This window comes from Pinus tabuliformis, chromosome 5_2 (genome assembly GCF_031772625.1).
Source record: "Pinus tabuliformis cultivar Carrire ecotype Pingquan chromosome 5_2, CPIR1, whole genome shotgun sequence".
Taxonomy (NCBI): domain Eukaryota; kingdom Viridiplantae; phylum Streptophyta; class Pinopsida; order Pinales; family Pinaceae; genus Pinus; species Pinus tabuliformis.
This window is the reverse complement of record NC_142306.1, coordinates 33,504,908-33,529,973: the sequence shown is the minus strand read 5'-3', so window position 1 is coordinate 33,529,973 and position 25,066 is coordinate 33,504,908.

The window sequence follows — 25,066 nt, the reverse complement described above, 5'->3', positions numbered from 1 at the left end:
TTCCAAGTATTAGAAAGCAGAGGACTCCCTGGCTTACTGAACAGTGCAGGGAAATTGTTCACACATGATCAATATGCTAAGAGGGTCAATACATTTGCCACTAACCAGATCAGTGAAAAGCCCAGCGCCTCAGAAGAAACAGGGACAGCCACAGGACAGTCTCTTTACAACAGAGTCGAGAATCTGTTTTTTATAATGAATGAGATTAATCACTTGTTTGAGGTGGCTCCCAATTTCTTTAAGTACACAGAGGCAGAGGAAACAATGGATGCTATTCTCAGGCATCAGCTCCCTACGCAAGAATGGTGGACAAGCGCAATACAGAAGATTTTGTAAACAGGGAATCACTTAATAAATTTTGTTTCTTAAAAATATCAGTTATCATGCAAAGCAAAGTTTAACAAAATCAGCAGGCACATCGGATCAAAGCTGAGCCAACTCAGCAGAGGGATCAGCCAACAAAGCAGAAATAGAAGGCTACAGGTGGCAGGGCCGAGAAAATACAGCGCAGCAGGAAATAAAGGCGCAGTTATCAGCATTAAAGATAAGCATTGCAACCGACTCAAAGATCTCTAAAGGTCAAAATTACCCTCTGACAGACACAAAGAGCATTCATGCTGCATTTAAAGCTACAATAACTTCTTCTCTACTTCCTGAATAAATTTATGAAGATATTTTCTCTCTCAGATGACTCAATGCCTGAGATATTTTGTATACGCATTCCTATAAAGTCCCCTTCGCATAAGATTGCAAGGTTGTTGTTGATTTCTCCAAAAGAAATTCTTATGCTGTAATCCTTTCAGAAGTGCAATAAAGAAAGTGATGGAATTTCTCGGATTTCTGAGGTGTTGAATGCGTTTTGATCTCTGCTAATGACTGCTGGATTCCTGTGTATTTCACCATACAATAAGTCTCTGTAACCTCTCTCTGTCAATTAGTTATTTTGTTAAAATTCATATATGTTATCTGATTCTCAATACTAGGCAGCAAGGAAAAAGAATAACTTTCAGGATTTATTCTCTGAATACCCTGAGTTCAATCTTTGTTGTTTATAAATGTTTTCTTCAGCTGTAGTCTAGATAAGTGTAATTCTTAATTGCTGCACTTTCAGAATACACCTTTCACCGTGGCCTTTGTTACAGGAATTCAAGTTTTGCCCCTGTACCGAGTGCTCACTTTTCCCTCACCTACTTAACAGAAAATTCTTAATTGCTTTCTGTTGGTTGACATACATCATCATTTAAACTAAGTTTGTTTGTCAAAAGTATACAATAGGCCCTGCAGTTTGAACACCACCAGTCCAGCATATGAGAACATTTCACGACTTCAGACTCCATTGCCCAATGGTATTTCACTATCTAAGCACTGTATCATAAGTCTCGAAAGAAATCCTTCAACCAAAAACATAAAACAAAACCTGAGCATAATAGCTAGCCTAAAAACACCATCATAACAGAGACAAATCATTAAGAGAGAGCCCTCTCTGATCACAGTTTGGCTAGAAACAGTGATCCAAAGATTGGTTAGTGGTTACCCCGGCCGTATTCCCTTGGGAGTCATAGGGAACAACCTGGGTGTTAACAGAAATAAATCATAATTTTTCTCCATTAACAGACTATGAGAGTGAAAATCAAGATGATAATGGTTTCACAAGACAGACATTACAGTCAGTACAAATATCATCACAAAGAAGCAGTTGGAAACATGCAGGGTGATAGAGATAAAAGTGATATTTCAGTTTCATGGAAGATCTCAATTTTAAACACTAACAAGAACAAGCAACAAAGGTCAGATCTCAAGTTGTGCAGGAGAAGGTTAAAAAGATTTCTGATAAAAAGACCAAGGCTAAAAGTTCCTGCCCAAGTGACAAGATGCACAAGTAGGATTCAAGGAGGAAGAATAAATGTTTAAGTGTTGATTGGACAGTAACTTGTTGGAGTTGAAGCCCGAAGTGAAGGCCCTAAGCCCCAGAAACGTTACTTCATATAAACAACAAGGCAACTAGCTGACAGAGATTTCAAAGCATAGTAAAAGTTACTCATAAGGCTCTCTGACCTGTTGTTATTGACTTTCCACCAGGGAAAGCCATCCCCAAGTGAAGCCACTGTTATGCTCCTATACCAATAGGTGTGATATTTCATGATTGACTCACTGAGCTCTGTAATATGTTCTTCCATTTTCTTGTTGCAAAGGTTTTCCATATTATCAAAAAATAAAAAAATGTAAAAAATGTAAAGAGGGTATGCCCTAAAAGAAAAATCAAAGGGTAAAAAGAATAAAATGGTAAAAAAAGTGAAAGAAATGAACCCCAAATAAAGAAAGACCAGGAAAGTGTGCAAGTCCAAAATGCCACTACTTTTTCATTTTCTGTAATAAGCATTGTGTGCAACTTGTTAATTTATGCCACAATTGATGAATGGCCAAACATCTTAATCTTGGCTAGTTCATATTTCAATTTCCTGTTTTAGAGATAGAGAATAAAAATCTGACCAAACTGTTTAATCTTGGCAGATAAGTAGATAGGTAGAGAAACAAAGGAGCTCAACAGTTAAAACTGAGCCCTTGAATGTAATAAGTGCAGACTTAGGTAGGCTTGCCATGCAAAGAAAAGAAAAATTGATGAGGGTTTGCTAGTCTAAGTGCACCCAAAGAAAGAAGGAAAAAATGTTAGGACTAAAGTAGGCAGGGTACGTAGATTGGTGTTGCAGAATGACACTTGTGATGGATTTGGTCTCTAAATGTGTTAATCTTTATTTCTATCTCAAGTGCAAGGCAGACATTTGACTTGGAGCAGCTCAAGTGAGGCAAGATTACATAACTAACTCCCCTTCATACTTTTCCCTAGTCATTTACTAATTTCCCCCCTCAAGTATTAAGAATATGTTCTTAATAACATTCATAAATCACGCATCTCATTTCATAAACATTGCCTAAGTAAAACCCTATTTTACTTAGGAAAGTGGCAAATATTCCTCATGAAAACCCTTTTTTCATCCTGAGCCTGAGTTTAAACTACAAAAATCAAATTGTTTTTATACTTAGCGCTTTCATTTCAATTCATATTAATTTTCTAACTATTATTAATAATTCCCATACAAACATTACCCTATCCCATATTATGTAAATATAATAAAAAACCCCAAATGCTAAATATCCCTCCCCTGGTTAATTATAACCATAGTCACTATATAAAAATGGATTAACAGGTTTATTTGAAACCCGTTAATAACCTTCCCACTCTGCGATTATGGGATTAATTAACCACCTGGGTTAATTAATAACCAACCCCAACCATTAAAACCGACCCCGAAACTATTAAAATCATTTAAAAAATACATCGGGCCCACAACTTAATGTCCCGCCATCTCCAACGATCGTCCACCATCCAATCCCCGTTTCCCCATCCGACAGTTGATAACTATATCACGACCCCCCAAACCTCCGCCTTTTAACGCACGATCGCTTGGCGGTTTTGCGCCCGTACTCTACCACGCGTCGTGCTCTCAGCCTGCTCGCTCGCCCTCTGTCCAAAACTACCCAGCCCCGAAAAGAGGTGTGGGGAAAAACTGCTTGCCACCCTACTACTGACGTCATCCGCTGATGTCATCTATCCTTCGACTCACGTCACCCGCCACGTCATCTGCCCCCATACTCCCGCTGATGTCATCCGCCCAATCAAATAAAAAATTCTCGCCAAAACTTCATTTTGTCAAATAAAAAGGATAAAATATCATTTTTGTTATATTTCGCTGCAAATTGCACTCCGGGCATAAATTTTTTTTGAGCAAGTAGTTCCAGTTTCAGGCCGACCCCCTATTATAGACATTTTTGTGCCTTACAGCATGAAGCATGAAATGTCAATAATCTAAGGGATCCAAAGTCCCTAAACATGTTGTTCCTACCCCTAGAGGAACAAGGTCAGCAAACCACAGCAATTCAAATCAGTTCTCCACTGAAAAACACTCAAAAACAAGTCAATTCTGGATCATGTCAACTGCTCCACTGAGCATCTACGCTGAATGTCAACTGCTCCATGGTCTACCTGCGTTGAATGTCAACTCCAACAAAGGCTACCTGCGCTGAGCGAGTTTTGACATGTGGAGGTATCTTTCCTCAATGTGTCAGCGCCCAGGAAGCTTCCAAAGTGACACTTGGATCAAGGAATTCGCCTAGTGATGAGTAAGAGGTTCTAAAACTCCAAGTGGAAGCAAGGATCTCCAAGTGGACTCAAGAACTGAAGAAGAACTGGAGTTGAAGAGGACACTAGTCACACATCAAGCTGACTCATCTTCTCTCCAAAACTCTATATAAGGATCTCTACCCTATGAGATCTAGAGGCTGGAATTTGTGCAAAGAATTGTTGTTGGTTTTAGTATAGAATTATTGAGGTGATTTGCTTTGAAGGAGGTGAAGAGGAGATTTCTTTCCGTCGGGAAGGTGATGCTGGATTGGGCCTCTTATGGTTGTATCACATCCTAAACCTTACTTTCTTCCATTAATAAAGCATTTGAGGTTCTTCTATATGCATGTGTTTCAATGATGTATTGATGTACTTGTGTATTTGATTTATTCTAATCCTTGAATCAATTATGAATGTATGCTTCTTGTAGTTTCCCTCTCTTGTTATTTTGCAGGATCTCTGTGTAGCTGGGCCCGTGAGAGAGCAAGGAGCTGGGAGCAAGGAGCAAGGAGAGAAGATTGGATCAACCATTAGCGGAAGACATCGGTTAGTGGATCTATTCCTCCTTCCTTTTACTTTCATAAAGAAGAAATCTTAGATAGCTTTGCTTCGGTTGTTGCTAAGGAACTGTCACCCTTAGAGTGGGATAGGGTCATTCCGTATTGGATACTTTTCCCAACAACAAACTAGCGACTCCGCTGGGGAACGTATCTTGTTGGTTGTTTGTGTTTCTTGCTATTCATTTCCTAAACACAGGGAGTATCGAATCGAACTGCATTTGAATCTTTCAGATGCAAAGTAGAGGGCAGCTACTCTAGCTCAGTTCCTGGGCATGTTTATGATTTGAAGAGCTGATCCACAAGGACTCTGAATAGCTCTTAGTGATAGTCTTCATCTTCCTTTGAATCATCCTCTAGTGTGCTTGATTGATAGCCTTTGATTTGGCCTAAAACTATTGAATTTTGGGCAAACTGTAACCCGGAACCTGAGAGAAACGAAAGTTTCCTCTTCAACGCAGGCACTGTGAAGGCAGTCTGCATTTCAACGCAGGTCCCGAAGGGGCTACCTGCACTAAATGTCAAACTGATAGTGTCAGGGTTGCGCTGAACCAGTTTTGCCTTGTGCAACTAGGGTTCTCTGCTTTCTGTTGCCCAGTTTTCAGTATTGTTTTTGCAGCCTGTTATCAACCAATGTACTTATCTAAAACCACCTTTCTTTGCTACTATTCTGCCTCGGTTGTATAAAGAAACTGTGATTGTTCTTTTTTTATTTCTTACTTCATTTACAGTTTCCCATAACGAAAGTGAACTAGTCTTGCTGTGGCCTCTTAGATCTAGACCTGTGATAAAGTGTCGTTTTGATCCTAAGAGTTAGTTTGTTTGCTGTTCATAGCTGATTAAGCTTTTGCTTTCATCATATGGTTTGAATTTATATATTTCTAGTGTTGAAACAAGTAAATCTTAAGGTGTCTTTTGATTTTGGACAAAAGCTTGTTTGCTTTCACTTGAAATTGAATTCAAAGTTATACAACAGCTTTCTTTTTGTAATACATCAACATTAAGAAAGAGAAAAGAAATACCTGCATTGTGCATGTGCATTTTGACAGCTTGCATGTTGATTTAGGGAAAAGTGCATAAGTGTGTGCTCTATGATCTGTGTGAAAAGTTGATGTCTTTCTTTTCCCTCAGTAGTTAAGATTTTCATAAGTTGAAAGAATTGAAAAAGCTTGCTTCTCATTCTTAGACTGCATTTAGGAGTTGTACCATACATCACGTGGTGATCCGTAAAGGCAAACTACTAAACAAGATCAACCTAAAATGAATTGAATTTACATAACAACGCTTTGAAACATAACGCAAACACATAGAGGTCTAAGCTAGAGACGTGTTCCGGCGTCGTTAAACGTGATATCTTAGCGTCGAGTGGTTGGGTGATTCCTCCACGGTGAAGCGATAAGTATCAATACGGACTTGTGCTCCCACGTACCGTCGCGTATATATTGGGAGACCCCTATAGGAATAAAGCCTTTATCCTTAGGAAGCCGTGTCGGCCGCCCTACTGATCGCAATGCAGTGAACACAACATTCACGAAGATTGACCACCCGTACCGTAAAACGTATTCTGTGGTTTTGCGAAAAGTTTGGCACACCCTCTGCCTAGAACTCCAGAGTAGTTTCTTTTGGCCTTTTTCAAACTCTATAACTGAAAAAGTCCACCCGAGCATTTGTCACTTCGGGCTCGTTAAAACATCGAAGGAGACTAGAGTCATCTTTAGCTTTTTCTCGACTCTTAAAAAATGAAAAAGCAAGTTGTGTCTAAAGCGTCGTTATAAAATTTATTTTAAACGGAACATAATTACCTCCTATTCCTGCGTTGATCTTTAGGTTGAGAACATGGAACACACCAATCAAGGAATTCCCCATGATGGGAATCCTAGTCCCTTCTCCTCTTGGGGAGAAGTTGGTGCGCCCCACATGGCCACATTGTCGCTTCCAGGACTGACAATTGGCCTGCCAGTCTGGCTATTCTCAACCAGGGTAGTTCAGAACACCGCGGTTCCTGAACAGTCGAGTCAATAGTTAGATCAGTCTAGAGCTGCCCTCCAGCCTTCTACTTCCTATAACTCTTCATCCAATCCTTCCTCTTCGCAAGGTAGAGCCGGCAAAAGTCAAGCTCCCAAGGAGAAGAAGGAGAAGAAGAAGAGAGAGAAGAAGAAGAAGGAGCCTAAGGCGACTGGGGGCAAGCAAAAGACATCTGACAAAAATCCACACACAACACAGACCGGGTCCAAATCGCCATGTGTCATATGTAGAGGAGATCACTTCCACCGAGATTGTCCCTGTATTCCCCGGATACTAAGGGACTGGTCCCCTCGTTTGCACCGTTCGGGAGCATCAACCTCTGATAGCCATGTTGAATGCTTACCGTCAACCAGCGAAAGTGAAGGTTCTAGACAAAGAGGGGGAGCAAGATCCCCCTGCAGACTATGTGAAGGCGATCATGCCATCCACCGTTGTCCCTTCTTAGATGAAGCAAAGAGAGTTTTGGAAGATCTTCCGGTTTCACCGTTACGACTTCCTCCTGGATACAAAAAACTTGTGCCAAGTCCTTCGTTGGTTGAAAATACAGCTGGCCCGCTCAAGTGGTCAGCTGAAGCGTCAGTCGTTGAAAATGAACCTACTGAATCTAGACCAGACGAAAGTCCAAAGGTTGAAACGGCAATTGACCCAGTTCTCCCTTCAAAAGTTTCATCTTCAAATGACACCGTCACTGAAGAGAATAAGGATGACACCATCCAAGTTCTTTTCATCAACACCGACTCTGATGAGCATCAGGGCAATGCGCCCATTCCTTTATCGCAGGAAGGAACATCGTCAGGGTCATATCCGGCCGTGTATTCGGTCCCACCACCAAGCAACCTGGTTGTGTCCTTTGATTGGAACCAACTAGGCAGACCCCGGTTACCAGCCAGTATACCATTCAGAATTATAGTCCAAATATACAGAATGGTAATGGCTGGAACTATCATTGATGAAGGGGCATCTGTGAGTATCCTTTCCTCTATTGCTTGGAAAGCACTGGGTTCCCCGGCGCTTTTGCCTGAGATAAGAAATCTCTCAGGTTTTGATAAAGGAACCAGTCGACCATTAGGGATCCTACCCAATGTGCTCATTACATTGAAAGGGAAGGCTGTTCAAATGAACGTGATGGTTGTCCAAGGACCCTTGGATTATAACCTACTCCTTGGACGAGACTATATATATTGCATGGGAGCAATAGTCTCCTCACTCTTTAGAGTAATGTGTTTTCCACACGAAGGAAGAATGGTCAAGCTCGTAGACCAACTTTCATTTCCGGGATCACGCATCGCAAATAGTCACATACCAACCCTGAATGGTCTATTCAATCAAGAAAGGTCTCCACCCCCGGTTCTTCTTCCTGATGAGTGCGAGTGATTCGGGAAAATAGGGCTGGAACCCAGGGGGCATGCATCCTGGTCTGCGTTAGGCAGAGAAAACCCTGGGTATAAGGTAGAATTTCCGCGGGAGAATATGACTAGTCCGTACCCCGTCCCATCCTTCCTCTTCGTAAGGTAGAGCCGGCAAAAGCCAAGCTCCCATGGAGAAGAAGGAGAAGGAGGAAGAGGGGTTGTTCTGGAAAAAGATTCTTTTGTTAAAGTTATGTGTTTGACGGAACAGGGTCATTCACCGTTGTTTATTTCGGTAGACACCGCCGAGGAAGGTTCTGTTTAAACTACTAATGGAACAATCTTTGGATGACCTAAAAGAGGTATCCCTTTGGTAAAACAAATGTTTTGTCTTTGAGGAATGTTCTTCTCTTGTTGTAAGTAGCTGTTCTCTTGCGATCTTACAAAGATTATTTAAAGTTAGACTAACGAGAAAAACCAAGTAGCTGCTCTCTTGTGATCTCGTATAGTCCCAGTAAAACTAGACTAGCAAGGAGACAAGTAGCTGTGAACACCCAAAGAAAAGTAGATGTGGAAACTGGAGGGATAACCTTGAAATTGTACTTTATACCTGGGGGCATGCAAACCTTTTGGAGTGCAAGCGAGGAGCGATTATTTATCTGCTTTTTGGATTAGTCGTAACCCAAACTTGCATAAAGAAAGGAGATGGAGCAAAGCGTAGCGAGATGAAGCTCCTTAAAAAATAGCGATCTCCAGGAGACATTTCTTATATTATGACTGGTATTAACGAGCAGTTTTGGCAAGGTTCATGCTCGTTAAAAAATAAACGCAAAACTGAGCAGTTTTAACGCGGAATTCATGCTCGTTAAAAAATAAACATAAGCATGTGAGCAAGCTTCCCCCAGAGTTCAAGCTCATCCAGAAAAAATGAACCGGTAAATAACCATTTGAGATCGTAAATTCATGAACCATAAAAGACTTGGTCGTGTTTGCACCGTCACCTCCACTTTTCATTTGGCCGATCATTCACTTCCACATGATTGTTTACCTATTTTGAGGAACAGCTGCGAAGAGTGATTTCACCTAGCCATCCTTGTGACATTGTCATGATTGGAAAATTCCAACCTGTACCTGGAATCTGCTGCTATCCCTGTTTATCACTCATTCCTCAAAATACGAGTCTTCTTTGAGCTCTTTTCATCTGACTTGTAAAATATGAAAAGTTTGCCGAGTTTTTGGCCTTCCAGCTCGTTAAAAGGACCGGAAGAGCTATCCCTCCTCTAGATTTTAATCTTTTTGAACCTGAGGGATTATTGCACAAAAAGATCGAGCGCTTGTCTAGTTCGGCTCGATAAAACTATCGAACATTCATCCCTTCTGTATTGTTTTATACTTTTTCGGACTTAAGGGATTAGATGATGAAAAAGGACCTTTGGAGTTAACTTTACGTACCTTTTCAGACTCTCTAAAAATGAAAATGACCAAGTTGTCTTTGTCGCTAGACCCGTTAAATGAATTAAATAGCGACAAACTTGTCTTTAGACGAGAACGAGTTTCCCTATCGCTAGGCTCGTTAAAACATAGCGATGGGCTTGCCCGAAGGGCAGGTTATAGAACAAGCATATGTTATCCTCCTCAAGCTTGACAAAAATAAAGAGGTACTGGTCAGAAATGACTGGGGAAAAATTGGGAGAACCTCAAAGCTTTAATGGTAGCAAGTCGCTCTTGAACATGACACTTTTGCCTCCGTACCACATCGGGTTGGGTTGTTTCATTCACCGGTCTCATCACCATGGTCTCGCCATACCATCCACTTTTGGGGTAATGCTACCGATCCATCACATCAGTGTCGTTATATGTTCAAGAGATGTCGTTCAGAAAGAGTCAACCGTGTCCCATCCACTGCCATACATCATCTTTCATCCTTTCATGACCGCCACCCTGAATCATATTTCACAGATCGTTTTCACCTTCATCACAATCATTAGCTCCGTTCCGTGTCACTGATGTGGGATTCACTAAGGCCCTCCTTTGACGGATCGCTTCTTGTCGACATCAGCTCATTATCCAAGAAGTTGATCTAGGAACACCCCCCTCAGTACTTTGAAGCTTGCATGCCTCAATGGCAAGTTTCTCACTTCCAGCGACAGGTATACATTGTTGTTGGGAAAAGTATCCAATACGGAATGACCCTATCCCACTCTAAGGGTGATAGATCCTTAGCAACAATCAAAGCAAAGCTATCTAAGATTACTTCTTTATGACATGCAAAAGAGGAAAGAAAGAGATCCACTCACTGATGTCTTTCGCGAATGGCCGATCCAGTCTTCTCTCCTTGCTGCTTGTTCCCAGCTCCTTGTCTTCTCACGGGCCTAGCTACACGAGATCCTGCAAACAAGACAAGAAAAGGAAACTACAAAAAGCATGCATTCATAATTGATTCAAGGATTAGAATAAATCAAATACGCAAGTAAGACAATACATCATTGAAACACATGCAAATAGAAGAACCTCAAATGCTTTATTAAATGGAAGAAAGTAAGGTTCAGGTGGTGATACAACCATAAGAGGCCCAATCCAGCATCACCTTCCCGACGGAAAGAAATCTCCTCTTCACCTCCTTCAAGCAATCACCCAATAATCCCAACTGTAAACCAACAGCAATTCTTTGCACAAAATTCCGGCCTCCAGATCCCGTGGGATGAGATCCTTATATAGAGTTTTGGAGTGAAGATGAGTCAGCTTAAAGTGTGACTAGTGTCCTCTTCAACTCCAGTTGTTCTTCAGTTCTTGAGTCCACTTGGAGATCCTTCCTTCCACTTGGAGTTTTAGAACCTCTTACTCATCACTTAGGTGAATCTTTTGATTGAAGTGTCATTTTGGAAGCTTCCTGGGCACTGACACATTGAGGAAAGATTCCTCCACATGTCCAAACTCGCTCAGCACAGGTAGCCTTTGTTGAAGTTGACATTCAGCGCAGGTAGACCATGGAGCAGTTGACATTCAGCGCAGATGCTCAGTGAAGCAGTTGACATGATCCAGAATTGACCTGTTTTTGAGTGTTTTTCAGTGGAGAACTGATTTGAAGTGCTGTGGTTTGCTGACCTTGTTCCTCTAGGGGTAGGAACAACATGTTTAGGGACTTTGGATCCCTCAGATTATTGACATTTCATGCTTCATGCTGTAAGGCACAAAAATGTCTATAACAGTTGCCCCCTAAAGTATGAGGTCGTTTATCGGGTGAAATGATTTATCAGGAGGATCCGAAGTTCATTCAATCGCCAGGAGGTGACCTGTAATAAGATACAATACAATACATTATTTTTCATACTGCTTTCATGATCTAGCTGAGGCGGGCATTTCCCATGCTCAGCTTTATAAATACATTTTCTGTACATAGAACAGACGATCGTCTGATGGTAGACTGATAATTCTCTGCTGAAATTATCATCCATTGAGTAGGATGATCATCTGCTGCACATGTCAATGTTCTTTACTTCCTGAATATATATCGCAGCCCGGATGGATGAAACTAGATCCTGGGTCTTCAAACTCGTCCGATCTTCACTCTAAGCACAAGTCGATCCATGCGACAATTTCTTGGAGTTGAACATGGAAAGACATCGCTTGATTACCAGTCAATAATGTAAATTGTTAACAAGCGCGAGAGGAATCACCGATAATGATGATGACCCCCAAGGTACTGCAGCACAATTCACGCGCTGTGAATATAGGACTTGGTGTCGAACACCACGCAAAATCTCCCGGTCGAAGGTCATTGATGTATACCTGTCGCCGGAAGTGAGAAACTTGCCATTGAGGCATGCAAGCTTCAAAGTACTGGGGGGTGTTCCTAGATCGACTTCTTGGATAATGAGCTGATGTCGACAAGAAGCGATCCGTCACAGGAGGGCCTTAATGAATCCCACATCGGTGACACGGAACGGAGCTAGTGATTGTGATGAAGGTGAAAACGATCTGTGAAATATGATTCAGGGTGGCGGTCATGAAAGGATGAAAGATGATGTATGGCAGTGGATGGGACACGGTTGACTTTTCCTGAACGACATCTCTTGAACATATAATGACACTGATGTGATGGATTGGTAGCATTACCCCAAATGTGGATGGTATGGCGAGACCATGGTGATGAGACCGGTGAATGAAACAACCCAACCCGATGTGGTACGGAGGCAAAAGTGTCATGTTCAAGAGCGACTTGCTACCATTAAGCTTTGAGGTTCTCCCAATTTTTCCCCAGTCATTTCTGACCAGTACCTCTTTATTTTTTTCAAGCTTGAGGAGGATAACATATGCTCGTTCTATAACCTGCCCTTTGGGCAAGCCCATCGCTATGTTTTAACGAGCCTAGTGATAGGGAAACTCGTTCTCGTCTAAAGACAAGTTTGTCGCTATTTAATATATTTAACGAGTCTAGCGACAAAGACAACTCAGTCCTTTTCATTTTTAGAGAGTCTAAAAAGGTACGTAAAGTTAACTCCAAAGGTCCTTTTTCGTCATCTAATCCATTAAGTCCGAAAAAGTATAAAACAATACAGAAGGGATGAATGTTCGATAGTTTTATCGAGCCGAACTAGACAAGCGCTCGATCTTTTTGTGCAATAATCCCTTAGGTCCAAAAAGATTAAAATCTAGAGGAGGGATAGCTCTTCCGGTCCTTTTAACGAGCTGGAAGGCCAAAACTCGGCAAACTTTTCATATTTTACGAGTCAGTGAAAAGAGCTCAAAGAAGACTCGTATTTTGAGGAACGAGTGATAAACAGGGATAGCAGCAGATTCCAGGTACAGGTTGGAATTTTCCAATCACGGCAATGTCACAAGGATTGCTAGGTGAAATCACTCTTCGCAGCTGTTCCTCAAAATAGGTAAACAATCAAGTGGATGTGAATGATCGGCCAAATGAAAAATGGAGGTGACGGTGCACAAACACGACCAAGGCTTTTATGGCTGAAGGATTTACGGTCTCAAATGGTTATTTACTGATTCATTTTTTCTGGATGAGCTTGAACTCTGGGGGTAAGCTTGCTCACATGTGCATTTATTTTTTAACGAGCATGAACTCTTGCTAAAACTGCTCGGTTTTACGTTTATTTTTTTTTTAACGAGCATGAACTTTGCCAAAACTGCTCGTTTTTACCAGTCATAAGATAAGAACTGTCTCCTAGAGCTCGCTATTTTTTAAGGAGCTTCATCTCACTACACTTTGCTCCATATCCTTTCTTCATGCAAGTTTGGGTCACGACTAACCCAAAAAACAGATAAATAATCGCTCCTTGCTTGCGTTCCAAAAGGTTTGCATGCCCCCAGGTATAAAGTACAATTTCAAGGTTGCCCCTCCTCTCTCCCACTTCTGCTTTTCTTTGGGTGTTCACAGCTACTTGTCGTCTTGCTATTCTAATGTTAACAATACTTGTCTTCTCGTTATTTTTTAACGGGTCTATACGATACTTGTCTTCTCGTTAGCCCAATCTTTAACCAGCTATTTGTGACAAGAGAAGAACACTTCTCAAAGACAAAACATTTGTGGGTTTGAGGGAGGCTTACCTCTTTCAGGTTACCCAAAGATTGTTCTGTTAATCTTTCAAACAAAACACTTCCTTGGCATTGTCTACTTAAAATAGACAAAGGTGAGTGGCGCTGCCTTAAACACTAACTTTAACAAAAGAATCTTATCCCAGAACAATCCCACTTCCATCTACACCTTCTTCTTCATGGAGCCTTGGCTCTTTGCCGACTCTTCTTTTACGAAGAGGAAGGAGGGGACGGGGTACAGACTAGTCATATTCTCCCGCGGAAATTCTACCTTATACCCAGGGTCTTCTCTGCCTAAAGCAGACCAGGATGCATGCCCCCCTGGGTTCCAGCCCTATTTTCCCGAATCACTCGCACTCATCAGGAAGAAGAACCGGGGGTGGAGACCTTTCTTGATTGAATAGACCATTCAGGGTTGGTATGTGACTATTTGCGATGCGTGATCCCGGAAATGAAAGTTGGTCTACGAGCTTGACCATTCTTCCTTCGTGTGGAAAACACATTACTCTAAAGAGTGAGGAGACTATTGCTCCCATGCAATATATATAGTCCCATCCAAGGAGTAGGTTATAATCTAAGGGTCCTTGGACGACCATCACGTTCATTTTAACGGCCTTCCCTTTCAATGTAATTGGCACATTGGGGAGGATCCCTAATGGTCGACTGGTTCCTTTATCAAAACCTGAGAGATTTCTTATCTCAGGCAAAAGCGCCGGGGAACCCAGTGCTTTCCAAGCAATAGAGGACAGGATACTCACAGATGCCCCTTCATCAATGATAGTTCCAGCCATCACCATTCTGTATATTTGGACTATAATTCTGAATGGTATACTGGCAGGTAACCGGGGTCTGCCTAGTTGGTTCCAATCAAAGGACACAACCAGGTTGCTTGGTGGTGGGACCGAATACACGGCCGGATATGACCCTGACGATGCTCCTTCCTGCGATAAAGGAGTGGGCGCATTGCCCTGATGCTCGTCAGAATCGGTGTTGATAAAAAGAATCTGGATGGTGTCATCCTTATTCTCTTCAATGAGGGTGTCAGTTGAAGATCATTCTTCAGTGACCATGTCATTTGAAGATGAAACTTCTGAAGGGAGAACCGGGTCAACTGCCGTTTCGACCTTTGGACTTTTGTCTGGTCTGGATTCAGTAGGTTCATTTTCAGTGACTGACGCTTCAGCTGACCACTTGAGCGGGACAGCTGTATTTTCAACCAACGAAGGACTTGGCGTGAGTTTTTTGTATCCAGGAGCAAGTCGCAACGGTGAGACCGGTCGATATTCCAAAACTCTCTTTGCTTCGTCTAAGAAGGGACAACGGTGGATGGCGTGATTGCCTTCACACAATCTGCAGGGGAATCTTGCTCCCTCTATTTTTCTAGAACCTTCACTTTCGCTGGTTGACGGTAAGCATTCAACATGGCTATCAGAGGTTGATGCTTCCGAACTGTGCAAACGAGGGGACCAGTCCCTTAGTATCCGGGGAATACAGGGACAATCTCGGTGGAAGTGGTCTCCTCTACATATGACACATGGTGATTTAGGCCCGGTCCGTGCTGTGTGTGGATTTTTGTCAGATGTCTTTTGCTTGCCCCCAGCCGCCTTAGGCTCCTTCTTCTTCTTCTCCTTCTTTTCCGTAGGAACTTGGCTTTTGCCGGCTCTACCGTTCGAAGAGGAAGGATCGGAGGAAGATTTATAAGAAGTGGAAGGCTGGAGGGTAGCTCTAGACTGATCTAACTGTTGACTCGACTTTTCAGGAACCGTGGTGTTCTGAACTACATTAGTTGAGAATAGCCAAATTGGCAGGCCAATTGTCAGCCCTGGAAGCGACAGTGTGGCCATGTGGGGCACACCAACTTCTCCCCAAGAGGAGAAAGGGATAGGATTTCCATCATGGGGAATTCCTTGGTTAGTGTGTTCCATGTTCTCAACCTAAAGATCAACGCAGGAATAAGAGGTGATTATGTTCCGTTTAAAATGAATTTTATATGACGACGCTTTAGACACAACTTGCTTTTTCACTTTTTAAGAGTCGAGAAAAAGCTAAAGATGACTCTAGTCTCCTTTGATGTATTAACGAGCCCGAAGTGACAAATGCTCGGATGGACATTTTCAGTTATAGAGTTGAAAAAGGCCAAAAGAAACTACTCTGGAGTTCTAGGCAGAGGGTGTGCCAAACCTTTCACAAAACCACAGAATACGTTTTACGGTACGAGTGGTCGATCTTCATGAATGCTGTGTTCACTGCATTGCGATCAGTAGGGCGGCCAACACGGCTTCCTATGGATAAAGGCTTTGTTCCTATAGGGGTCTCCCAACATATACGCGACGGTACGTGGGAGCACAAGTCCGTATTGATACTTATCGCTTCACCGTGGAGGAATCACCCAACCACTCGACGCTAAGATATCACGTTTAACGACGCCGGAACACGTCTCTAGCTTAGACCTCTATGTGTTTCGTTATGTTTCAAAGCGTTGTTATGCAAATTCAGTTCATTTTAGGTTGATCTTCCTTAGCAGTTTGCCTTGATGGATCACCACGTGATGTATGGTACAACTCCTAAATGCAGTCTAAGAATGATAAGCAAGCTTTTTCAATTCTTTCAACTTATGAAAATCTTAACTATTGAGGGAAAAGAAAGACATCAACTTTTCACACAGATCATAGAGCACACACTGATGCACTTTTCCTAAATCGACATGCAAACTGTCAAAATGCACATGCACAATGCAGGTATTTCTTTTCTTCTTCCTTAATGTTGATGTATTACTAAAAGAAAGCTGTTGTATAATTTCGAATTCAATTTCAAGTGAAAGCAAACAAGCTTTTGTCCAAAATCAAAAGAACACCTTAAGATCTACTTGTTTCAACACTAGAAATATTTAAATTCGAACCATATGACGAAAGCAAATGCTCAATCAGCTATGAACATCAAATAAACTACCTCTTAGGATCAAAACGACACTTTATCACAGGTCTAGATCTAAGAGGCCACAGCAAGACTAGTTCACTTTCGTTATGGGAAACTGTAAATGAAGCAAGAAATACAAAAAGAACAATCACAGTTTCTTCATACAACCGAGGTGGAATGATGGCAAAGAAAGGCAGTTTCAGATGGGTACACAGGTTGATAGCAGGCTGCAAAAACAATACTGAAAACTGGGCAACAGAAGGCAGGGAACCCCTGTTGCACAATGCAAAACTGGTTCAACGCAGGCTCTGCACTGTCAGTTTGACATTCAACGCAGGTAGTCCCTTCGGGACCTGCGTTGAAATGCAGAGAGCCTTCACTGCAGTGGCACTGAAGAGAAAACTCTCGTTTCTCTCATATTCTGGGTCACAGATTTCTCAAAAATCAACTGTTTTAGGCCAAATCAGAGGCTATCAATCAAGTACACACTAGAGGATGATTAAAGGAAGATGAAGACTATCACAAAGAGCTATTTAGAGTCCTTGAGGATCAGCTCTTCAAATCATAAACATGCCCAGAACTGAGCTAGAGTAGCTGCCCTCTACTTTGCATTCGAAGGACTCAAATGCAGTTCGATTCGGTACTCCCTTTGTTTAGGAAATGAATAGCAAGAAACACAAGCTACCAACAAGATACGCTCCCTAGCGGAGTCGCCAGTTTGTTGTTGGGAAAAGTATCCAATACGGAATGACCCTATCCCACTCTAAGGGTGATAGATCCTTAGCAACAATCAAAGCAAAGCTATCTAAGATTACTTCTTTATGACATGCAAAAGAGGAAAGAAAGAGATCCACTCACTGATGTCTTTCGCGAATGGCCAATCCAGTCTTCTCTCCTTGCTGCTTGTTCCCAGCTCCTTGTCTTTTCACAGGCCCAGCTACACGAGATCCTGCAAACAAGACAAGAAAAGGAAACTACAAAAAGCATGCATTCATAATTGATTCAAGGATTAGAATAAATCAAATACGCAAGTAAGACAATACATCATTGAAACACATGCGAATAGAAGAACCTCAAATGCTTTATTAAATGGAAGAAAGTAAGGTTCAGGTGGTGATACAACCATAAGAGGCCCAATCCAGCATCACCTTCCCGACGGAAAGAAATCTCCTCTTCACCTCCTTCAAGCAATCACCCAATAATCCCAACTGTAAACCAACAACAATTCTTTGCACAAAATTCCGGCCTCCAGATCCCATGGGATGAGATCCTTATATAGAGTTTTGGAGTGAAGATGAGTCAGCTTAATGTGTGACTAGTGTCCTCTTCAACTCCAGTTGTTCTTCAGTTCTTGAGTCCACTTGGAGATCCTTCCTTCCACTTGGAGTTTTAGAACCTCTTACTCATCATTTAGGCGAATCTTTTGATCCAAGTGTCATTTTGGAAGCTTCCTGGGCACTGACACATTGAGGAAAGATTCCTCCACATGTCCAAACTCGCTCAGCGCAGGTAGCCTTTGTTGAAGTTGACATTCATCGCAGGTAGACCATGGAGCAGTTGACATTCAGCGCAGATGCTCAGTGGAGCAGTTGACATGATCCAGAATTGACCTGTTTTTGAGTGTTTTTTAGTGGAGAACTGATTTGAAGTGCTGTGGTTTGCTGAACTTGTTCCTCTAGGGGTAGGAACAACATGTTTAGGAACTTTGGATCCCTCAGATTATTGACATTTCATGCTTCATGCTGTAAGGCACAAAAATGTCTATAACAGTTGCCCCCTAAAGTATGAGGTCGTTTATCGGGTGAAATGCTTTATCAGGAGGATCCGAAGTTCATTCAATCGCCAGGAGGTGACCCGTAATAAGATACAATACAATACATTATTTTTCATACTGCTTTCATGATCTAGCTGAGGCGGGCATTTCCCATGCTCAGCTTTATAAATACATTTTCTGTACATAGAACAGACGATCGTCTGATGGTAGACTGATAATTCGCTGCTGAAATTATCATCCATTGAGTAGGATGATCATCTGCTGCACATGTCAATGTTCTTTACTTCCTGAATATATATCGCAGCCCGGATGGATGAAACTAGATCCGGGGTCTTCAAACTCGTCCGATCTTCACTCTAAGCACAAGTCGATCCATGCGAGAATTTCTTGGAGTCGAACATGGAAAGACATCGCTTGATTACCAGTCAATAATGTAAACTGTTAACAAGCGCGAGAGGAATCACCGATAATGATGATGACCCTCAAGGTACTGCAGCACAATTCACGCGGTGTGAATATAGGACTTGGCATCGAACACCACGCAAAATCTCCCGGTCGAAGGTCACTGATGTATACCTGTCGCCGGAAGTGAGAAACTTGCCATTGAGGCATGCAAGCTTCAAAGTACTGGGGGGGTGTTCCTAGATCGACTTCTTGGATAATGAGCTGATGTCGACAAGAAGCGATCCGTCACAGGAGGGCCTTAATGAATCCCACATTGGTGACACGGAACGGAGCTAGTGATTGTGATGAAGGTGAAAACGATCTGTGAAATATGATTTAGGGTGGCGGTCATGAAAGGATGAAAGATGATGTATGGCAGTGGATGGGACACGGTTGACTTTTCCTGAACGACATCTCTTGAACATATAATGACACTGATGTGATGGATTGGTAGCATTACCCCAAATGTGGATGGTATGGCGAGACCATGGTGATGAGACCGGTGAATGAAACAACCCAACCCGATGTGGTACGGAGGCAAAAGTGTCATGTTCAAGAGCGACTTGCTACCATTAAGCTTTGAGGTTCTCCCAATTTTTCCCCAGTCATTTCTGACCAGTACCTCTTTATTTTTGTCAAGCTTGAGGAGGATAACATATGCTCGTTCTATAACTTTCCCTTCGGGCAAGCCCATCGCTATGTTTTAACGAGCCTAGCGATAGGGAAACTCGTTCTCGTCTAAAGACAAGTTTGTCGCTATTTAATATATTTAACGAGTCTAGCGACAAAGACAACTCGGTCCTTTTCATTTTTAGAGAGTCTAAAAAGGTACGTAAAGTTAACTCCAAAGGTCCTTTTTCGTCATCTAATCCCTTAAGTCCGAAAAAGTATAAAACAATACAGAAGGGATGAATGTTCGATAGTTTTATCGAGCCGAACTAGACAAGCGCTCGATCTTTTTGTGCAATAATCCCTTAGGTCCAAAAAGATTAAAATCTAGAGGAGGGATAGCTCTTCCGGTCCTTTTAACGAGCTGGAAGGCCAAAACTCGGCAAACTTTTCATATTTTACGAGTCAGTGAAAGGAGCTCAAAGAAGACTCGTATTTTGAGGAACGAGTGATAAACAGGGATAGCAGCAGATTCCAGGTACAGGTTGGAATTTTCCAATCACGGCAATGTCACAAGGATGGCTAGGTGAAATCACTCTTCGCAGCTGTTCCTCAAAATAGGTAAACAATCAAGTGGATGTGAATTATCGGCCAAATGAAAAATGGAGGTGATGGTGCACAAACACGACCAAGGCTTTTATGGCTGAAGGATTTACGGTCTCAAATGGTTATTTACCGGTTCATTTTTTCTGGATGAGCTTGAACTCTGGGGGGAAGCTTGCTCACATGTGCATTTATTTTTTAACGAGCATGAACTCTTGCTAAAACTGCTCGGTTTTGCGTTTATTTTGTTTTTAACGAGCATGAACTTTGCCAAAACTGCTCGTTTTTACCAGTCATAAGATAAGAACTGTCTCCTAGAGCTCGCTATTTTTTAAGGAGCTTCATCTCACTACGCTTTTCTCCATATCCTTTCTTCATGCAAGTTTGGGTCACGACTAACCCAAAAAACAGATAAATAATCACTCCTTGCTTGCGTTCCAAAATGTTTGCATGCCCCCAGGTATAAAGTACAATTTCAAGGTTGCCCCTCCTCTCTCCCACTTCTGCTTTTCTTTGGGTGTTCACAGCTACTTGTCGTCTTGCTATTCTAATGTTAACGATACTTGTCTTCTCGTTATTTTTTAACGGGTCTATACGATACTTGTCTTCTCATTAGCCCAATCTTTAACCAGCTATTTGCGACAAGAGAAGAACACTTCTCAAAGACAAAACATTTGTGGGTTTGAGGGAGGCTTACCTCTTTCAGGTTACCCAAAGATTGTTCTGTTAATCTTTCAAACAAAACACTTCCTTGGCATTGTCTACTTAAAATAGACAAAGGTGAGTGGCGCTGCCTTAGACACATAAATTTAACAAAAGAATCTTATCCCAGAACAACCCCACTTCCATCTACACCTTCTTCTTCATGGAGCCTTGGCTCTTTGCCGGCTCTTCTTTTATGAAGAGGAAGGAGGGGATGGGGTATGGACTAGTCATATTCTCCCGCGGAAATTCTACCTTATACCCAGGGTCTTCTCTGCCTAAAGCAGACCAGGATGCATGCCCCCTGGGTTCCAGCCCTATTTTCCTGAATCACTCGCACTCATCAGGAAGAAGAACCGGGGGTGGAGACCTTTTCTTGATTGAATAGACCATTCAGGGTTGGTATGTGACTATTTGCGATGCGTGATCCCGGAAATGAAAGTTGGTCTATGAGCTTGACCATTCTTCCTTCGTGTGGAAAACACATTACTCTAAAGAGTGAGGAGACTATTGCTCCCATGCAATATATATAGTCCCGTCCAAGGAGTAGGTTATAATCCAAGGGTCCTTGGACGACCATCACGTTCATTTTAACGGCCTTCCCTTTCAATGTAATTGGCACATTGGGGAGGATCCCTAATGGTCGACTGGTTCCTTTATCAAAACCTAAGAGATTTCTTATCTCAGGCAAAACTGCCGGGGAACCCAGTGCTTTCCAAGCAATAGAGGACAGGATACTCACAGATGCCCCTTCATCAATGATAGTTCCAGCCATCACCATTCTGTATATTTGGACTATAATTATGAATGGTATACTGGCAGGTAACCGGGGTCTGCCTAGTTGGTTCCAATCAAAGGACACAACCAGGTTGCTTGGTGGTGGGACCGAATACACGGCCGGATATGACCCTGACGATGCTCCTTCTTGCGATAAAGGAGTGGGCGCATTGCCCTGATGCTCGTCAGAATTGGTGTTGATGAAAAGAATCTGGATGGTGTCATCCTTATTCTCTTCAGTGAGGGTGTCAGCTGAAGATGAATCTTCAGTGACCGTGTCATTTGAAGATGAAACTTCTGAAGCGAGAACCGGGTCAACTGCCGTTTCGACCTTTGGACTTTCGTCTGGTCTAGATTCAGTAGGTTCATTTTCAGTGACTGACGCTTCAGCTGACCACCTGAGCGGGATAGCTGTATTTTCAACCAACGAAGGACTTGGTGTGAGGTTTTTGTATCCAGGAGGAAGTCGCAACGGTGAGACCGGTCGATCTTCCAAAACTCTCTTTGCTTCATCTAAGAAGGGACAATGGTGGATGGCGTGATTGCCTTCACACAATCTGCAGGGGAATCTTGCTCCCTCTATTTTTCTAGAACCTTCACTTTCGCTGGTTGACGGTAAGCATTCAACATGGCTATCAGAGGTTGATGCTTCCGAACTGTGCAAACGAGGGGACCAGTCCCTTAGTATCCGGGGAATACAGGGACAATCTCGGTGCAAGTGGTCTCCTCTACATATGACACATGGCGATTTAGGCCCGGTCCGTGCTGTGTGTGGATTTTTGTTAGATGTCTTTTGCTTGCCCCCAGCCGCCTTAGGCTCCTTCTTCTTCTTTTCCTTCTTCTTCTTCTCCTTCTTCTCCGTAGGAACTTGGCTTTTGCCGGCTCTACCTTTCGAAGAGGAAGGATCGGAGGAAGATTTATAAGAAGTGGAAGGCTGGAGGGTAGCTCTAGACTGATCTAACTATTGACTCGACTGTTCAGGAACCGTGGTGTTCTGAACTACATTAGTTGAGAATAGCCAAATCGGCAGGCCAATTGTCAGCCCTGGAAGCGATAGTGTGGCCATGTGGGGCACACCAACTTCTCCCCAAGAGGAGAAAGGGCTAGGATTTCCATCATGGGGAATTCCTTGGTTAGTGTGTTCCATGTTCTCAACCTAAAGATCAACACAGGAATAAGAGGTGATTATGTTCCGTTTAAAATGAATTTTATATGACGACGCTTTAGACACAACTTGCTTTTTCACTTTTTAAGAGTCGAGAAAAAGCTAAAGATGACTCTAGTCTCCTTTGATGTATTAACGAGCCCGAAGTGACAAATGCTCGGATGGACTTTTTCAGTTATAGAGTTTGAAAAAGGCCAAAAGAAACTACTCTGGAGTTCTAGGCAGAGGGTGTGCCAAACCTTTCGCAAAACCACAGAATACGTTTTACGATACAAGTGGTCGATCTTCGTGAATGCTGTGTTCACTGCATTGCGATCAGTAGGGCGGACGACACGACTTCCTATGGATAAAGGCTTTGTTCCTATAGGGGTCTCCCAATATATACGTGACGGTACGTGGGAGCACAAGTCCGTATTGATACTTATCGCTTCACCGTGGAGGAATCACCCAACCACTCGACGCTAAGATATCACGTTTAACGACGCCGGAACACGTCTCTAGCTTAGACCTCTATGTGTTTCGTTATGTTTCAAAGCGTTGTTATGTAAATTCAGTTCATTTTAGGTCGATCTTTCTTAGCAGTTTGCCTTTATGGATCACCACGTGATGTATGGTACAACTCCTAAATGCAGTCTAAGAATGATAAGCAAGCTTTTTCAATTCTTTCAACTTATGAAAATCTTAACTACTGAGGGAAAAGAAAGACATCAACTTTTCACACAGATCATAGAGCACACACTGATGCACTTTTCCTAAATCGACATGCAAACTGTCAAAATGCACATGCACAATGCAGGTATTTCTTTTCTTCTTCCTTAATGTTGATGTATTACAAAAAGAAAGCTGTTGTATAATTTCGAATTCAATTTCAAGTGAAAGCAATCAAGCTTTTGTCCAAAATCAAAAGAACACCTTAAGATCTACTTGTTTCAACACTAGAAATATTTAAATTCGAACCATGTGATGAAAGCAAATGCTCAATCAGCTATGAACAGCAAATAAACTAACTCTTAGGATCAAAACGACACTTTATCACAGGTCTAGATCTAAGAGGCCACAGCAAGACTAGTTCACTTTCGTTATGGGAAACTGTAAATGAAGCAAGAAATACAAAAAGAACAATCACAGTTTCTTCATACAACTGAGGCGGAATGATGGCAAAGAAAGGCAGTTTCAGATGGGTACACAGGTTGATAGCAGGCTGCAAAAACAATACTGAAAACTGGGCAACAGAAGGCAGGGAACCCCATTTGCACAATGCAAAAATGGTTCAGCGCAGGCTCTGCACTGTCAGTTTGACATTCAACGCAGGTAGTCCCTTCGGGACCTGCGTTGAAACGCAGAGAGCCTTCACTGCAGTGGCGCTGAAGAGAAAACTCTCGTTTCTCTCAGATTCCGGGTCACAGATTGCTTAAAAATCAACTGTTTTAGGCCAAATCAGAGGCTATCAATCAAGTACACACTAGAGGATGATTAAAGGAAGATGAAGACTATCACAAAGAGCTATTTAGAGTCCTTGTGGATCAGCTCTTCAAGTCATAAAGATGCCCAGAACTGAGCAAGAGTAGCTGCCCTCTACTTTGCATTCGAAGGACTCAAATGCAGTTCGATTCGGTACTCCCTTTGTTTAGGAAATGAATAGCAAGAAACACAAGCTACCAACAAGATACGCTCCCCAGTGGAGTCGCCAGTTTGTTGTTGGGAAAAGTATCCAATACAGAATGACCCTATCCCACTCTAAGGGTGATAGATCCTTAGCAACAATCAAAGCAAAGCTATCTAAGATTACTTCTTTATGACATGCAAAAGAGGAAAGGAAGAGATCCACTCACTGATGTATTTCGCGAATGACCGATCTAGTCTTCTCTCCTTGCTGCTTGTTCCCAGCTCCTTGTCTTCTCACGGGCCCAGCTACACGAGATCCTGCAAACAAGACAAGAAAAGGAAACTACAAAAAACATGCATTCATAATTGATTCAAGGATTAGAATAAATCAAATACGCAAGTAAGACAATACATCATTGAAACACATGCGAATAGAAGAACCTCAAATGCTTTATTAAATGGAAGAAAGTAAGGTTCAGGTGGTGATACAACCATAAGAGGCCCAATCCAGCATCACCTTCCCGACGGAAAGAAATCTCCTCTTCACCTCCTTCAAGCAATCACCCAATAATCCCAACTGTAAACCAACAGCAATTCTTTGCACAAAATTCCGGCCTCCAGATCCCATGGGATGAGATCCTTATATAGAGTTTTGGAGTGAAGATGAGTCAGCTTAATGTGTGACTAGTGTCCTCTTCAACTCCAGTTGTTCTTCAGTTCTTGAGTCCACTTGGAGATCGTTCCTTCCACTTGGAGTTTTAGAACCTCTTACTCATCACTTAGGCGAATCTTTTGATCCAAGTGTCATTT